At 45.7% G+C, this 16,564-nt stretch overlaps 1 pseudogene; it reads left to right on the top strand.

Moving 5' to 3' along the window:
- The first annotated feature begins 530 nt into the window (after window positions 1-530).
- LOC133754457 (remodeling and spacing factor 1-like) lies at window positions 531-11,399 on the top strand (annotated as a pseudogene).
- Window positions 11,400-16,564: the final 5,165 nt, after the last annotated feature.

Raw genomic sequence — 16,564 nt, 5'->3', positions numbered from 1 at the left:
CTGTGCCACAATAATGATCCTGAAAATGAGTATTGTAATTTTTAAGATTTTGGATCATCCTTTTATAGGATAGGGGTGGTGCCTGGTATAGGGCCTAATTGAATAGTTAAAAGAGGTGGAGTTTGGGGCACATCTTCTTCCCACTGTTTCTCTTCTCCCTTTTCTGGGATATTGCCAGGCAGAGGGCTTTCCCAGCCTGAAATGTATGAAATCTCTCTGGAGTATTATTTTACAGAGTTATCAGACAAAGCAACTCTCCTGGTGCTTGACCAGGAATGGTTAGTTCCTTAGAAAGACCCTGGGAACTGGGACCCCACCACCAACAACAGCAAGGTCACCAAACATGGACATGACTTTCAATGTGTGAATACCTGGCCAATTCCAATGCATGCTTCTGAGGCAGCTGTGTTATAAGAAAAGGAACAGAGACCAGACTAGACACCAACAGTCATATACATCACCTGTCTCCTTCCAGGGGATGCGCTGTGCCATTCCAGAAATGTCAGAAAGAAGACCATCTGGAGTTAAAAATGGCAACGGTGGCAGCAGCAGCAGTGATGGCTCCTCTGGACTGCCCAGGTTTGTGCCGCAACTTCTCCATGGTCTGCTCCATCTTGGAGTGCTACGGGCCACTGCTAGACCTGCCTGAGTTGTGGTTCCCAGAGCTGGAGGGGGTGCTTCAGGCACCGCCACTGGACATCGGCCAGGGAGAAGTACCAGAATTGGTGAAACTCATTAAAGCTGATGAGGAAGATTGGCAAATCTATTACAGTAGACAGATGGGAAAAATATTTGATCAAAATATGCCAAGAATTTAACAACACCTGGGTATGGGAGATGGAGAAGAAGGGCTATCTTGAAATGAGTGTTGAATGCAAATTAGCACTCTTAAAGTATTTCTGCGTGTGTCAGTTTGATGACAATCTTAAATTCAAGAACATTATTAATGAGGAGTGTCACTCCCCCGCATGCAGAAGAACGACCAGGAACGCTGTTGATTCCCCTTCAGTAGGGCTGTATTACAAAGAATAAGAACAGCATATAGAAAAGTAAAAGAGAAAAGGAAAGAAAAGTCCCAGCCAGTCCTTTGTTTGGCATATATATTCTGCTCAACCAATCAGTTCTTAGATCACGCGGGCGCCGTCCAATCATCCTCCTGTCCACGCTGCTTCTCTGTGTCGCATGCATTGCTTGGTATTTTCTCATCATGTCCTTGGTATGTTCTTCACTGCCTGTTATTGTACAAGTTCTTATCATTGCTGCCAGACTCCCTGACGCTGTCTAGAACTGCACAAGGTCAGGTCGACTGGTACGTACACTGTCCAGAGGGCTGTGGGAGAGGGCCCAGCCTCCCACAGATCCCCCTTCTTTATACATTTAATGGCATGGACTCGTGCCTGTCTTAGGTGCCCCGCAGTGCTTACTCTGCTTACCCGTCATCAAGGATACAGGAAGCATGTCCTGTCCTCTGTCTTAGGTTGCTAGAGAAGCCTGCAAGTGCTTATCCTTCGTTGACTACCGGTCCACCCTAAGAACAGTGTAGAAGCAAATGGTTAACAAGGCAGTTACAATTTAGGAAGAGATAATTTGAGGCTTCCATGGTGTAGTAAGGCAGTGCACAGAGCATTTTCCCACAATGCAAGCTAAAATCACAACAAATAGCAACAATACCGCTCCTAGGAACAATTCTTTGAACCAAGACAAATCGAGTAACCAGGAGGTAAGCCAGTCAAAGAGACCAGGGATTCTGTCTTGGGTGAAGTGTGTTGCTTTTTCACATAGTTTTTGTATTTCTAGAGTTATACTATGAGAATTATCCGTAAGGTTGAAACAATACATGTTTTTTACTTGATTACTTTTTTTTTATGATGAAGTAGTAGTAAGATAATCTATGGCTGCCCTATTATTTAAGATTTCCTATCTCAAGACCTGCTGTTCATCGTTGAGCAGTGATAACGCTTTGGAGGTGCTGTTGATATTTTTTACCATAGCACAGGCCAGTTTTACTACAGTCTTATAAGCACCTACTGCTAGGCCAGGGACTCCTACAAGAGAGAATGTCAGCGCATCAACCTCTGCCTTGGAAAACAAATTGACACTCGCATCGCACGACTCATCTAAAGCTGTCAACGCACGTCTCTTACCACGTACAGTTTGATTAACGGTTAGCAAATCAGGAAAGGGAAGGAAAACAGTTAGTCGGCTAAGGCAACAATGGGTGCCATCAGACATTAGCAGGGATATAATTAAAAGTGAAATTACCACAAGAGAAAAACCATCCTTTGGGAAGAGGGTTATGCCCTGTACCATAGGAAATCGAAAGGGTTTTGTTACAATGCAGACCATTACCCAAGTTTATACATTTTAAGGTACAATTTTTTATCTCTGTACAAGTGTTGTTCTTCGCGATAGCTATCAGAGGAGTCCAGAGTCGTATCCCTTTTGCAGGTAATTTATATGATGGGGTTCCCCAGTTATATGAGTCCTGATATGTAATGGTTTTATTAGGGAATTGAGAGAAAAATGTGAGATTCCTGATTTTCTCTGTTGGATGACAAATGGGAAGAAGGCATGAACCCAAAATGGTTCCTACATGAAGATCTTGTTGAAGGCAAATGTCAGAACCTGTAATGTGTGCGAGGCGCATTCAAATACTGTCATACTCAAAGGAGGCTCCATGAATAATAGTCATACCACTACAGATCATCAGGCACAGAGTTATCTTCTCCCCCTGCCTCCACATCATCTTCAGCTACTGGTGGTTTTAGCAGACGGATTCTTCTTCCCGGAGCCCAGATGGGCTGTGTCGCTCCCTGTGGGGAAAAAAAAACACCTCCTACCCTTCGCAAGATCTGGAACGGGCCTTTCCATTGATTATCTTGTAAATCTTTTCACATTGTCCATTGTATTGATTCTTTATCCATGGTCTGAGTATGCATCTCTGCAGGGGTTTTACTCTTGCCTTTTTTGTTAAGAAAATTAATAGTATACAAGGCAAAGGCCAAGGCGTCTTTATTGGATATAGCCAATTCCCCTATCCCCCCTTTTTGTTTCATTAGAAAAGTCTTTAAATAGGAATGTGTACATTCAATGAGAGCTTGATCTTGAGGATTGTAGGGGGTGCCTATAACATGGGTGATACCAAATTCTCGTAAAAAAGCGGCAAAGTGAACAGAGGTGTAGGCGGGACCGTTGTCGGTTTTAAGAATATGAGGCACACTCCAAGTAGCAAAAGCGGATAAACAGTGTTGAATGACTTGTTGAGTCCCTTCCCGTTGAGTGGCCATAGCCATAACGACACCGGAAGACGTGTCAACGGTAACATGTACGCAACTTTGTTTCCCAAAAGAAGGGATGTGTGTAACATCCATTTGCCAAATGTGACCTGGCATCAGGCCACGAGGATTAGCACCCGTGGAAATAGTGCGCAGCTGGGTTGTTATGCATTTTTCACATGCTTGAATAATGTCCCTCGCTTGCTTCCTGGAGATGTGAAATCTGAGGCTCAGAGTATGAGCATTGACATGCCACTTAGTGTGGAAAGCTTGAGCTTGTTGTAAAGCAGAACAGGCCAATAAAAACCTGGAATAATAGTCAGCCAGCCTATTGCCTTTAGTAAGTGGTCCTGGTAATTGAGAATGTGCTCTAAGATGCCCTATGTAAATGGGTTGTTGCCGAAGAGTTAATAGGCATTGAATATCTGTTAAGTAAAGGTAAACAGAGGATGATTTGAGTATAAGGCATGGTGTGGCAAGTGTTTGAATCGCATTCACAACATATGCACTATCTGATAATATGGTAAGAGGGCCATCCATGTTTTTTAACACTGTAGCTATGATAGCAAGTTTAGCACGTTGGGGAGAGGGAGAGGCTGTTAAAACAAAAAAATGGTGCTTGTTAACAATAGCAGTCCCTGTGTCTCCTTTAGCGCCATCCATAAAGACAGTGGGGGCTCCCAGAATTGGATTTTTTCTTACTTTAACAACTCGTTTAATGGGAACCTGGGCATAGAAATTTACTAAAGGATGTCAGGGATAATGATTGTCTATCGTAATTTGCAAGACAAGGGCTAGATAAGCCCATTGCCAACATTCCCTTATAAAAGCTTCTATAGCTTCATGAACAAGAGGCACTACACAGTGGGTAGGAAATTTGCCTGCAATTTTAACAGTTCTTTTGACTGCTATAAGTAGCAGATCAGCTACCGTAGTTCCTTGTGTGTATAGCACACGGGGAGCCTGTGAGTGCAGGTAAACAAACAACAGAAGTCCACCTTATCAAATAATTGCAAAGGGATATAGTGTTTCCATAAACACTAAAATTTCTAAAGGTTCCTGGATATTGCATCTATTCATGTGTATAATTTTAATTTGGTTTTTAATTTTATTTAAAGCCATGCGGGCCTCTGCAGTCAAGCTGCAAGGAGGATTCAATTGAGCATCTCCCTCTTATATACGAAAAAGAGGCATCATGTCTTCAGTGGTCAATTTACAGTAAGGGCGGAGCCAATTGAGATTACCGCAAAGTTTTTGAAAATCATTGAGAGTATGTAATCCATCCATTGAGATTGCAAAATCTAATGGAGTTACTGTCTCCGGTGTGACCCGTAGTCCTAAGTACTGAACTATGTCACCCTTTTGGACTTTTTTCAGGGCAACCTGTAGCCCGGCTTTCTCCAGGAACATCAACAAGAGGTCATAAGCAGCATAAAGGTGATTTTCATCGGGTGTAGTAATTAATAGATTATTCATGTAGTGATAAATTTGTATCCCGGAGCACTTTTGTCAAACAAGTTCTATAGCCCAATTAACATATAATTGACAGATAGTAGGACTATTAGTCATTTCCTGAGGCAGTACCTTCCATTTATACCTCTTGTTAGGGCCTTTATGATTAATGGACAGGGCTGTGAAGGCGAATCTCTGTGTGTCCTGCTTATGCAAGGGTATGCTAAAAAAACAATCTTTTAAATTAAGGACTATTAATGGCCAATTTTTTTGAATCATAGTAGGAACTGGGAGTCCTGGCTGCAAAGCCCCCATAGGCTGCATCTGCTGATTGATAGCCCTTAAATTATGTAATAAACGGTATTTTTTGGATTTTTTCTTGATAACAAAAATGGGTGTATTTTAAGGAGAAGTAGACGGCTGTAAGTGACCCGCCTGTAATTGCTGAGACACTATTTTGTGGATGGCAGCCAGTTTTTCCTGGGTTAGGGGCCACTGTGGTATTCATTTTGGCTTGTTATCAAGCCAAGTTAATGGCACTGGCTACAACTTAGTGACCCCTATGAAAAACCCAATCCTGTCTGTCTTTGTTCCCTTGGGGTTGAATGGAGTCCCATATGCCCTTTCCCTCCAGACCTAATCCACCTCCAGTATATTTTATTTTTTGCATTATGCACCATTCTGGGGAAGCTTCCAGTTGACAATTATTAGTTAATGTAAGTCCCAATTGTTCCAAAACATCTCTTCCCCATAAAGAGATGGGAAGAGTACAAACATATGGTTGTACACTGTCTTTATTTTCTTCCTGATCTTTCCACTGAAGAACCTGGGCACTTGGAGATGGGGCTGTAGCTGTTAATAATTCTACTAAGGTGTTATCTCCTGGTTGTAATGGCCAGGATGGTGGGCAATTATTTTTAGCTATAATGTTTACATCGGCCCCTGTGTCTAACAAACCTTGGAAAGATTTTTCCTTGATTATTAGAGTCCATAGGGGCCGATCTGTTAGGGACATGGACAAGGCTGCGAATTTAATTTTTTGAGACCTATGGTCAATCTGGGCTTTTAATAACATTAAAATTTGTGCTATTGGCTCCTGAAGTTTAATTTGAGCAATTCCTTTTGTAGATTGCAAAAGCACCTTTATTCTTTCTGTAGGAAAATGCACAACCCCTGTAATTACCATGAGACCTTTTAAAGCATTTGTTGCTTTTCCTACAATAATTTTGAGCCCTTCCCTAGGGAGCATACCATTTTTGGCATCTACCTCAATAGCTTGCACCCCCATTTGAGGTGTTAAAATTGAATGCTCGGTGGCTCATAACTCTGTACAGAACATGCTTGAGCCTTTTGAGACTGAGGCACCCACTGATTGTTGTAGCCCCGGGGTGCGGGGGCTCACACTTCATTTTTTGACCTTAATGAACCTTGTGGGTTTCAGTGTTCCTGTGCAGTAGCAGGAGCCAAAGGATTTCCTGATCTATCAGATGTGGAATGGCACTCTCTGGCCCAGTGGTTGCCTTTGCCGCAACGGGGGCAAAGTCCAGGCTTCTTTTGGTTGCCTCCCCCTGTTTGCTCTCTAGCAGTGCCCTTTGATCTGTAGTTCCTTTTTAAATGTCCCTCTTTTCCACATTTAAAACATTTTGTTCTTTCCACGTCTCTCCTGAACTGTTGTGCCATAGCAACTGCTGCGTGTGCTCTTGATGCTATATCATCCATAATGTTTTTACATATTTTTAAAAAGGTGGGGATATTTTTATGCTGCCAGGGCCTAAGAGCCTCCCTGCATGTCTTATTGGCCTGTTCACATGCTAGTCTCCTCACAAGCGGCATTGCTTCTTCTACCCTTCTACCGTTTCAAAAATGTTTCCTGCTGTTTCCATAAGTCTATTAACAAAATTAGCATACGGTTCGGTAGAACCTTGCACTATTTTAGTTAAAATATGCCATATCTCTCCCTTTCTCGGAACCATCCTCCAAACTCTTCTGGCTAATTCTCTTACTTGTAATAATACTGCTATTGGCATACGAGCTTGATTGTCCGGATCCGTAAAATTGCCTTCCCCATTTAACATGTCTTCATTTCAATGTGGGTTTCCTATCCTATGATTTTGCTTAGCTTGCTCCTGGGCTGTCTGTAAGCAGCAGACCAGAGAAGGAAGTCACCTCCTCCCAATATGGCCTTTGCTAGGTTCCTCCAATCATTAGGTATTAGTCCCTGTTGACCTATGTTTTTCAGCACTGCTTGTGTAAAATTAGCATGCGGGCCATACAGTTGCACGGACTGCTGTAATTCCTTTAAGAGCTTATGATCCGGGGGGGGGGGGGGGTGTCCATCCCCGGTTTCCCTGTTGATCCTGTAGGACAGGGAATACATGATTTGGTATTTGATATTTCTCCCAGGCGGGCCTCTGATAGTCTCGAACACTGGGTTTGATCCACTACATCTCCTCCTCCTCATCTTCCCAGTCCTCATGTTTGCCTCGCGTCTGTACCGAGAACGGTTCATTTTGTGTCAGTGAAGATTTTGGCAACGTTAATGGCCGATATCTGGGTGGATCATCCTCTATAGTTAAGTTAGCTAATCTCGTTAAGCTAGGATATATTTTTGGAATCTCTTTAGGGGCAGAAGAACCTTCTCCCTTTATTTCTGCCCCTTTTTCCTCTTTGATATTTTCCATGGGATCATTTTCTGCTGGCTGTCTATCTCCCCTTCCTGCTTCAGAGCCCTTGGCATTAGTTTGGCTGCCTCTCCAGGATTCTTCTTGTACTTTTTCTAAAAGTTCACTCCCTTCATCAAGTAATAGAGCTATTCTATTGGTAGGGTCTTGTAGAGCCTGTTCCATTAGCTGCCAAAGTCTCAAGACCTCTACCGACTCACCAGCTGCACGGAGCTGTCGGCCTACTTGCCGCCATTAAGGCAGCTCTAAATCACCATACTCCACAAACCAGGAAGATGTTCTGGCTACAGCTCTCGTAAAAGCACAAACTCTCCGGCACACCGGGTTCTAGTCCCGGTCGGGGCACCGATTCTGTCCCGGTTGCCCCTCTTCCAGGCCAGCTCTCTGCTGTGGCCAGGGAGTGTAGTGGAGGATGGCCCAAGTGCTTGGGTCCTGCACCCCATGGGAGACCAGGATAAGCACCTGGCTCCTGCCATCGGAACAGTGTGGTGCGCCGGCCGCAGCACGCTACCACAGCGGCCATTGGAGGGTGAACCAACGGCAAAAGGAAGACCTTTCTCTTTGTCTCTCTCTCACTGTCCACTCTGCCTGTCAAAAAAATAAAAAATAAAAAATAAAAAAGCACAAACTGCAGCTGCCTTTTCCGGAGTTCCTGTGGTCTTTAAAAGACGACTCAATAACAGCTGTAAATGAGTAGTGGATGGCGTGTTGCCCATTTCTTACCCCTATTTATTATTATTATTATTATTTTTTTTTATTTTTGACAGGCAGAGTGGACAGTGAGAGACAGAGAGAAAGGTCTTCCTTTTGCCGTTGGTTCACCCTCCAATGGCCGCCGCGGTAGCGCGCTGCGGCCAGCGCACCGCGCTGTTCCAATGGCAGGAGCCAGGTGCTTATCCTGGTCTCCCATGGGGTGCAGAGCCCAAACACTTGGGCCATCCTCCACTGCACTCCCTGGCCACAGCAGAGAGCTGGCCTGGAAGAGGGGCAACCGGGACAGGATCGGTGCCCCGACCGGGACTAGAACCCGGTGTGCCGGCGCCGCAAGGCGGAGGATTAGCCTGTTGAGCCATGGCGCCGGCCATTATTTTTGTTTTGTTTTGTTTTTTTGTTTTTTCCCTAGCATCTGCTGTTTCTCCCCGGTACTAACCAGCTTTTACTCCCAGCATCTGCTGTTTCTCCCCGGTACTAACCGGCTTTTACTCCCAGCGAGCCGAGTCACCGCACCAGTTGTCACTCCCCCGCATGCAGAAGAACGACCAGGAACGCTGTTGATTCCCCTTCAGTAGGGCTGTATTACAAAGAATAAGAACAGCATATAGAAAAGTAAAAGAGAAAAGGAAAGAAAAGTCCCAGCCAGTCCTTTGTTTGGCATATATATTCTGCTCAACCAATCAGTTCTTAGATCACGCGGGCGCCGTCCAATCATCCTCCTGTCCACGCTGCTTCTCTGTGTCGCATGCATTGCTTGGTATTTTCTCATCATGTCCTTGGTATGTTCTTCACTGCCTGTTATTGTACAAGTTCTTATCATTGCTGCCAGACTCCCTGACGCTGTCTAGAACTGCACAAGGTCAGGTCGACTGGTACGTACACTGTCCAGAGAGCTGTGGGAGAGGGCCCAGCCTCCCACAGAGGAGGATGCTGATGCTATGGGTTTCCAACCAATTGGGTGAGACAAAGTTAGCCTCATGTACTGGTACCAGTTGGATCAGGATTGCAATGTCAGAATGTACATAAAGGAACAAGATGATCAAGAAGGTTTTTCATGGAAATGCATTGTCAGAAATCGAAATGAATTGGCTGAGACCCTTGCACTCCTGAAATCACAGATTGATCCTGTACTGCTGAAAAACTCTTCCCAGGAGAGTCCCAGCCTAGAGGATGAAGTGACCCAAAAGGAGGAAGAAACACCTAAACAAGAGGAACAGAAGGATAATGAAAATATGAAAAGCAAAGAGCAGCCAGCAGATTCAGAAAACCATTCTGCTGCCCATGTTGTAGAGGACCATTGTGAAAATAGAAAAGGAAGAGGAAAAGGAACTTGTGAACCCACTAGCCATAGTCAACCTGGAAAAAATCTTTGCCAGAAGTTAAGGGAAAAAATTATCAAGGAAGAAAGTGATTCTTTCAAGGAAAACGTCAAACCCATCAAAGTGGGAGTAAAGGAATGTAGAGCAGATCCTAGGATCCCAAAGGTAATGTGGAGAGGCTTGTGATGTAAGGGCCAGAGAGATTGGACTTCATTGGTAGCATTAAGTCTTCTCAAGACATCATGGAGAAATCTACTGAAGAAAAAGAAAAACTTAAAAATGACCAACTGGCCAAGATACCACTAAAAAAAAAAAAGAGAGAGAGAGAGAGAGAAATTAAACTGAGTGATTATTTCAACAGTCCAGTGAAAGGACCTTTGTGTAAATCTGTTACTCCAACAAAGGAGTTTTTGAAAGATGAAATCAAATAGGAGGAGGAGATTTCTAAAAGTGTTTGTACAATCACCACTCTGATCCATGAAGGGAAGCAAATGGCAAGTGGAGAAGTTAGTGATGACAAGGTAACTCCAAATTTTAAGACTGAGCCAATCGAGACAAAGTTTTATGAAGCAAAAGAAGATACATATGGTAGCCCCTGTAAGGAAAGAAATGTCATCATGGAGGAAAATGGAGCAGAAGCCTTGAACTCTGTCATAACAAGTATGAAAACAGGTGAGCATGAGAAAGAAGTGGTCCCTGCAGGGAAAGAGACTGGTAGGTCAGTGTCAGCCCCAGAGACCCAGACTCAAAAAGGGCAGATAGGAGAACCTGATCTTGCAGAAATGGAAACTGAGTCTTCTGAGATGGCAAAGGATCTCCCTTTAAAAGTTGCTTTTTTTACCACTGACTCCTACACCATGAAAGTTGAAGACCGATCTCCCAAAGGTAAGAAGGATAAACGTCTACCAGTCCTAGAATGTCTTGAAAAGTCATAGAAGTCCAAAAAGATTCTTTATGATAAGGATCTGCAAAGGTCGAGTCTAATAGCAGAAGAAGTTCCAAGGAGTTCTCGCAAATCAGAAAAGAGAGGTTTTCTTGGGACACCTGAAATTTCTCAATCACCTACATTGACTTCCCACTGTGAAAAACTGAACTCAGAAAATGAAGTGGTTGAAAATAAGAGTAAAATTCACGTTGGTCACTCTCTGGAAAAAACAGATCCAGATATCCTGAAAGAGGACTCTGAGTCCATGAAGGTAGAAATGGATAATCCCAACAATACTCAGACCTCTGGCATAGAGGAGCCTTCTGAAACAAAGCGTTCTATGTGAAAAAGCAAATTTAAATATAAGTTGATTCCTGAAGAAGAAACTGCCACCACTGAAAATACAGAGATAATCTCTGAAAGGCAAAACGAGGGCATCAAGTTAACAATTAGGATATCAAGTCAGAAGAAGACAGATTCTCCTCCCAAAATTCTAGAACTAGGACACAAGAGAAGACAGAAAAAGAAGAAGAGAAAGCAAATATGGGTTGTATATTAAGGAGGTCTCCAAGAATATCTAGGCCCACAGCAAAAGTGGCTGAGATCAGAGACCAGAAAGCTGATAAAAAAGGGGGGAGGGGAGAAGATAAAGTAGAAAAGGATTCAGCAGTTCACAAAATACAGACAAAAAAGAAAATTTGAAAAAACTGGAGAAAGATACAAATTCTAAAATAAGCAAGGTAAAACCCAAAGACAAAGTTAGATGGATTGGTTCTTGAACATGCGGCAGCAGTGATGAAAGTGAAGGGTCTGATAGTGAAAAATCATCACGGCTTCAGAAGAGGAAGCAGAAAAGGAAAGTGAAGAAGCTGTCCTGGCAGATGATGACAAACCATGAAAAAAAAAATGTGGCCTTCCCAACTGTGTTGAACTCGTGTATGCCAGTGTGAATCAGCAGTGTCCAGATTACGTGTGTAGGGATTGCCCGGAGCAGCCCACCCCTTTGCCATTGGATCAGGACTTGAATTTTTGAATGCTGCAGTGCGTGTATGCTACAAAATCACCTTTATTTATGCTTGTAAAGTAATAACCCAGTTTTAGGGAGACCGAGGATCAGGGTTCTGCTTTCATTCTACCTGATTTAGCTATGGATGTCTTCTCTGCTAGCAATGATACACCACTCTCAGTCAAGAAGTAATCAAGTAGGGTTTTACAATTTTCTAAAATGAGCAGTTCTTACAAATTTTTTAAAAGAATACTTTCAGAAGAATAGTACTGGATTTCTATGGAGCTTTGGTACTTAGGAAGTAAACTCTTCAAAAGTGGCCTGCATAAGAAGAACCAATTTTCAATCCATATTACACACAGTTCATAAGTGAGGCTATTGAAGAAACACTGTTGTTACACCCAATTCTGAACAACTGTGCTCTTTCAATAAAACTGCATATGAAGGCAAATTCTTTTTAGTTGAGTAGAAATGTAAAGAAAGTTCCTTCTATGTGAGTAGAATATACCGAAAAATGCTGTGAGATCATATAGTTTTGAAAAATTCATTAAATGTGGTTCTCTACTTTTTTCCTAGAAAGTTATGGGATATGTTGGGAAAAGTGTGGGATAGAGACATAAATTAAGATCTTAAATTTTTTAAAGATTTATTTTATTTATTTGAAAGAGTTATAGAGAGAGGTAAAGACAGAGAGGTCTTCCAGCTGCTGGTTCACTCCCCAAATGGCTTCAACAGCCAGAGCTAGCCGATCCCAAGCCAGGAGCCAGGAGCTTATTCTGGATCTCCCACGTGAGTGCAGGGGCCCAGGACTTGGGCCATCCTCTGCTTCTTTCCCAGGAACATTAATGGGGAGCTGGATCAGAAATGGAACAGCTGGACTCAGACCGGCACCCATATGGGATGCTGCCACCCAGATCCTGCTTTAATCACCTCCTTCTCTGTATCTTGAATTTTTTTTTTTGGACAGGCAGAGTGGACAGTAGAGGGAGACAGAGAGAAAGGTCTTCCTTTTTCCGTTGGTTCACCCTCCAATGGCCGCCGCGGTAGGTGCGCTGCGGCCGGCGCACCACGCTGTTCCGATGGCAGGAGCCAGGTGCTTATCTTGGTCTCCCATGGGGTGCAGGACCCAAGCACTTGGGCCATCCTACACTGCACTCCTGGCCACAGCAGAGAGCTGGCCTGGAAGAGGGGCAACTGGGACAGAATCGGTGCCCCGACCGGGACTAGAACCCGGTGTGCCGGCACCACAAGGCGGAGGATTAGCCTGTTAAGCCACGGCGCCAGCCTGTATCTTGAATTTTTAATTGAAAAATTAGAGTGATACCACATATCCCCAGCAGCTTTATTTGTTTATTTTTGTTTTCTTATTTTTTTTCATTATTTAGAGAATACTTTATTAGTTCTGTAATCAAACCCACGTAGATAAGACCTTACATATTTAATACAGTGCGTTACCCCTGTACAAATGGAAAAAAAAATTAAGTTTAACGTTTCTAGACCAATATGGCTGTTAATTTCTGTACAATGCCAACTCAACACGGTAAACTGGGATACTTTTCTCAAAGTTGACAGCACAGCTAAAGTTTCCAAAAATTCAATTATATATATGTATATATATATATATTTATATAAAAAGACCAGTAATAGCAGTATGTTATGTATCAATAGCAGCAACAGCTTTTCCAGGTTCTGCAGTCATTTTGAAGGACCCTTATGGGGGAGAGGGACAAGAAACTAGGCCTGGGCAGATATCAGGGGCTTCTTAAGAAGTTAGATGTTCCCCAGAGTCCAGCGGGCAGGACGTTCTCTGGGAAGGAAAAGTCAATCCCCTTCAGAGAACCTCTAGGCATGCCCAGAGCAGAGCTGCCACTCCCCTTCGGAGAATCTCAGCACTCTCCTCAGTACTCTCCTCAGCTGGTTCCCTCAGCACTCTCCTCAGCTGGTTCCCTCAGCACTCTCCTCAGCACTCTCCTCAGCTGGTTCCCTCAGCACTCTCCTCAGCACTCTCCGGTATGCTAATTGTCCCTCCGAACCAGCCAATCCCGTGCCACCTCTGCATTCCATATGCTAATTCGTTGCCTATATAACCTGTGTGAAACTGCCGCTCAGGGCTCCTCACTGCCTGAGGTGGGGGCCCGTTTGCGCAAACGTTCAATAAAAACCTCGTGCTTTTTGCATCAACTGGTCTGGATCTTTGGGCGTCCTCCCGAGTAAGTGGGCATCTCTGCAACTGAGAGGTCCAACATTTTGGTGGCCCGTACGGGGATTTTAGGTCGCCCTCAGACCCATTCTCTGCGGACCAGTTGGAGGTATAATTAAGTGTTTTCTGTTTGTTGTTCTTCGTCTTGAGTGTTCTGACTGGCCAGTACCTGACTCTGTGAGACCAGTGGGGGAGGCAGGCGTGCCCAGCAACCCCTGGTCCGTTCCCCGGAGGACGCTCCGGTCTGTGAGACCAGTGGGGGAGGCAGGCGTGCCCAGCAACCCCTGGTCCGTTCCCCGGAGGACACTCCGGTCTGTGAGACCAGTAGGGGAAACCCTCGGTCCATTCCCCCGGAAGACGCTCCCGGGGTGGTCTGGAGGTGGGTCGGAGACCAAGTCTCCCTCCTTCCCGGGGAGGGCTGGTCAGGCAGCCGCTCCCAAAAATAGCGCAATAGCGTTCGATTTGTCTTAGCCATGTGGTATGTCTTGCTTACTGTATATGTCTGTGCATTGGCTGTTCTTTTTGTTTGGGCTAAAATCCTTGCACACATGGGTCAACAAATAACCACCCCTTTAAGTCTCACTCTAGATCACTGGAAGGACGTTCGAGAACGCGCGCGCCACCTCTCATTGGAGGTTAAAAGGAAACAATGGGCAAAATTCTGTTCCTCAGAGTGGCCGGCCTTCGAGGTCGGCTGGCCAAGGAACGGCACTTTTAACCTCGATATTATTTTACAGATTAAGGCGCGAGTCTTTCAGCCAGGATCCAATGGACACCCTGATCAGGTGCCCTACATTACCACGTGGGAGGATCTTTCACGCAACCCCCCTCCCTGGATAGAACCCTTCTCCTTCCCGACGGAGCCCATACGGACCCCGTTACCCCTTCCTCGGCCATCCCCAACTCCTTTAATACCTTCCTCCCCGATACCCCCTCCTCCTATCCCGGTTGTGCCAACCTCCTCCCTATACCCTCTGAAGGAGATTCGAGATCCAAAACCTGACAAGCCACCGGTTCTTCCGGCTGATCAGGACTTTCTGCTCTTTGACTCTCCCCCACCCTATCTTCCCGGCCAGCCTGCTCCCCCGCAGGAACTCCCACAACAACCAGAGCGGGATGTGCAACCTTCTGCACCATCCCCTGATTCCACGAGGGCAGGGGAAGAAGTCTCAGCGCCTTCCCCGCCCTCCAGCCGCCTGCGCCTCCGTCGGGGGCAGGCAGGGGGCTCGGGAAGCGTCTGGAATTCGCAGGCTTTTCCTCTTCGCTCGGTGACTGGCCAGATGCAGTACTGGCCATTTTCTGCTTCCGATCTTTACAATTGGAAAACCCATAACCCCTCTTTCTCTCAGGACCCCCAGGCTCTGACTGGGCTGATCAAGTCATCCACCTGGGATGATTGTCAGCAGCTTCTGCAGACCCTCCTCACTACTGAGGAAAAGCAGCGTGTCTACCTTGAGGCACGGAAAAACGTCCCTGGAGCAGATGGCCGACCGACCCTACTGCTAAACGAAATCGAGGAGGCGTTTCCCTCAACCCGTCCTGATTGGGACTACACCACCGTTGCTGGTAGGGAGCGACTTCGTCTTTATCGCCAGATTCTCCTTGCGGGTCTCAGAGGGGCTGGAAAGCGCCCCACCAATTTGGCCAAGGTACGTGCAGTAGTACAGGGGGCTGAGGAAATGCCGGCAGGCTTCCTAGAAAGATTAATGGAAGCCTACCGTACGTACACCCCGTTTGACCCCCTGGCAGAGGACCGGCAGGGAGATGTAATCATGTCCTTTATAGGACAGTCAGCGCCGGACATCCGCAATAAATTGCAGCGGCTAGAGGGGCTTCAGGGGTATACTATACAAGATTTAATGAAGGAGGCAGAAAAGATTTATAACAAAAGGGAGACCCGAGAGGAGAAGGAGGAAAGGATCCGCAAGGAGCAGGAGGAAAGGGAAGACAAAAGAGATAAAAGACGTAATCGAGAGCTTAGTAGAATTTTGGCCACCGTAGTGCAGGATACAGAAAGGAGTAGACCAGGACAGAATAGGGACTTGGGAGACAAACGAAAGCCTCGGGTGGAAAGAGATCAATGTGCCTATTGTAAAGAAAGAGGACACTGGGTCAAAGACTGCCCGAAGAAAACACAGGGACCAAAGAGGAGACCAGTTCCAATCCTGTCCCTGGAAGAAGACGACTAGGTGAGTCAGGGCCAGGAGCCCCCCCCTGAGCCCAGGATAACCCTTGAAGTGGGGGGCAGACCGGTAACCTTCCTGATTGACACGGGAGCCCAGCACTCGGTACTGACTTCAGAAAAAGGGCCTTTAAGCTCCAAGACTTCCTGGGTTCAGGGGGCAACTGGAGGGAAGTTATATCGCTGGACAACCAATCGAGAGGTCCAGTTAAGTACAGGACTTGTGACACACTCGTTCTTACTAGTGCCAGACTGCCCCTACCCCCTCCTGGGCAGGGACCTACTCTCGAAGGTAGGAGCCCAAATTCACTTCCATGAGAAAGGAGCTACCATCACAGACTCAGGAGGGCGGCCCCTCCAGGTATTAACACTACGCTTGGAGGACGAACACCGATTATTCGAGAGGCCCTCGTCCACCATGGCTCCCCTGGACCCCAAGTGGCTCACAGATTTTCCTCAGGCCTGGGCAGAGACTGCGGGAATAGGGCTGGCCGTCAACCGGCCTCCCTTGATCATAGATCTGAAGCCCACGGCCATTCCCATGTCAGTTCGTCAATATCCGATGGGCAAGGAAGCTAAGGAAGGTATCCGGCCACATATCCAGAGACTGTTACACCTAGGCATTTTAAAACCTTGTCGTTCACCTTGGAACACCCCCCTACTACCAGTAAAGAAGCCTGGTACGGGTGACTACCGCCCGGTACAGGACTTGCGGGAGGTTAACAGGAGAACGGAGGATATGCATCCCACAGTGCCCAACCCCTACAATCTGCTAAGTACCTTGCCTCCGACCCACGTATGGTACACTGT

The sequence above is a fragment of the Lepus europaeus genome, unplaced genomic scaffold, assembly GCF_033115175.1.
Source record: "Lepus europaeus isolate LE1 unplaced genomic scaffold, mLepTim1.pri SCAFFOLD_106, whole genome shotgun sequence".
NCBI classification, from domain to species: domain Eukaryota; kingdom Metazoa; phylum Chordata; class Mammalia; order Lagomorpha; family Leporidae; genus Lepus; species Lepus europaeus.
This window is presented reverse-complemented; position numbering and strand designations above follow the sequence as displayed.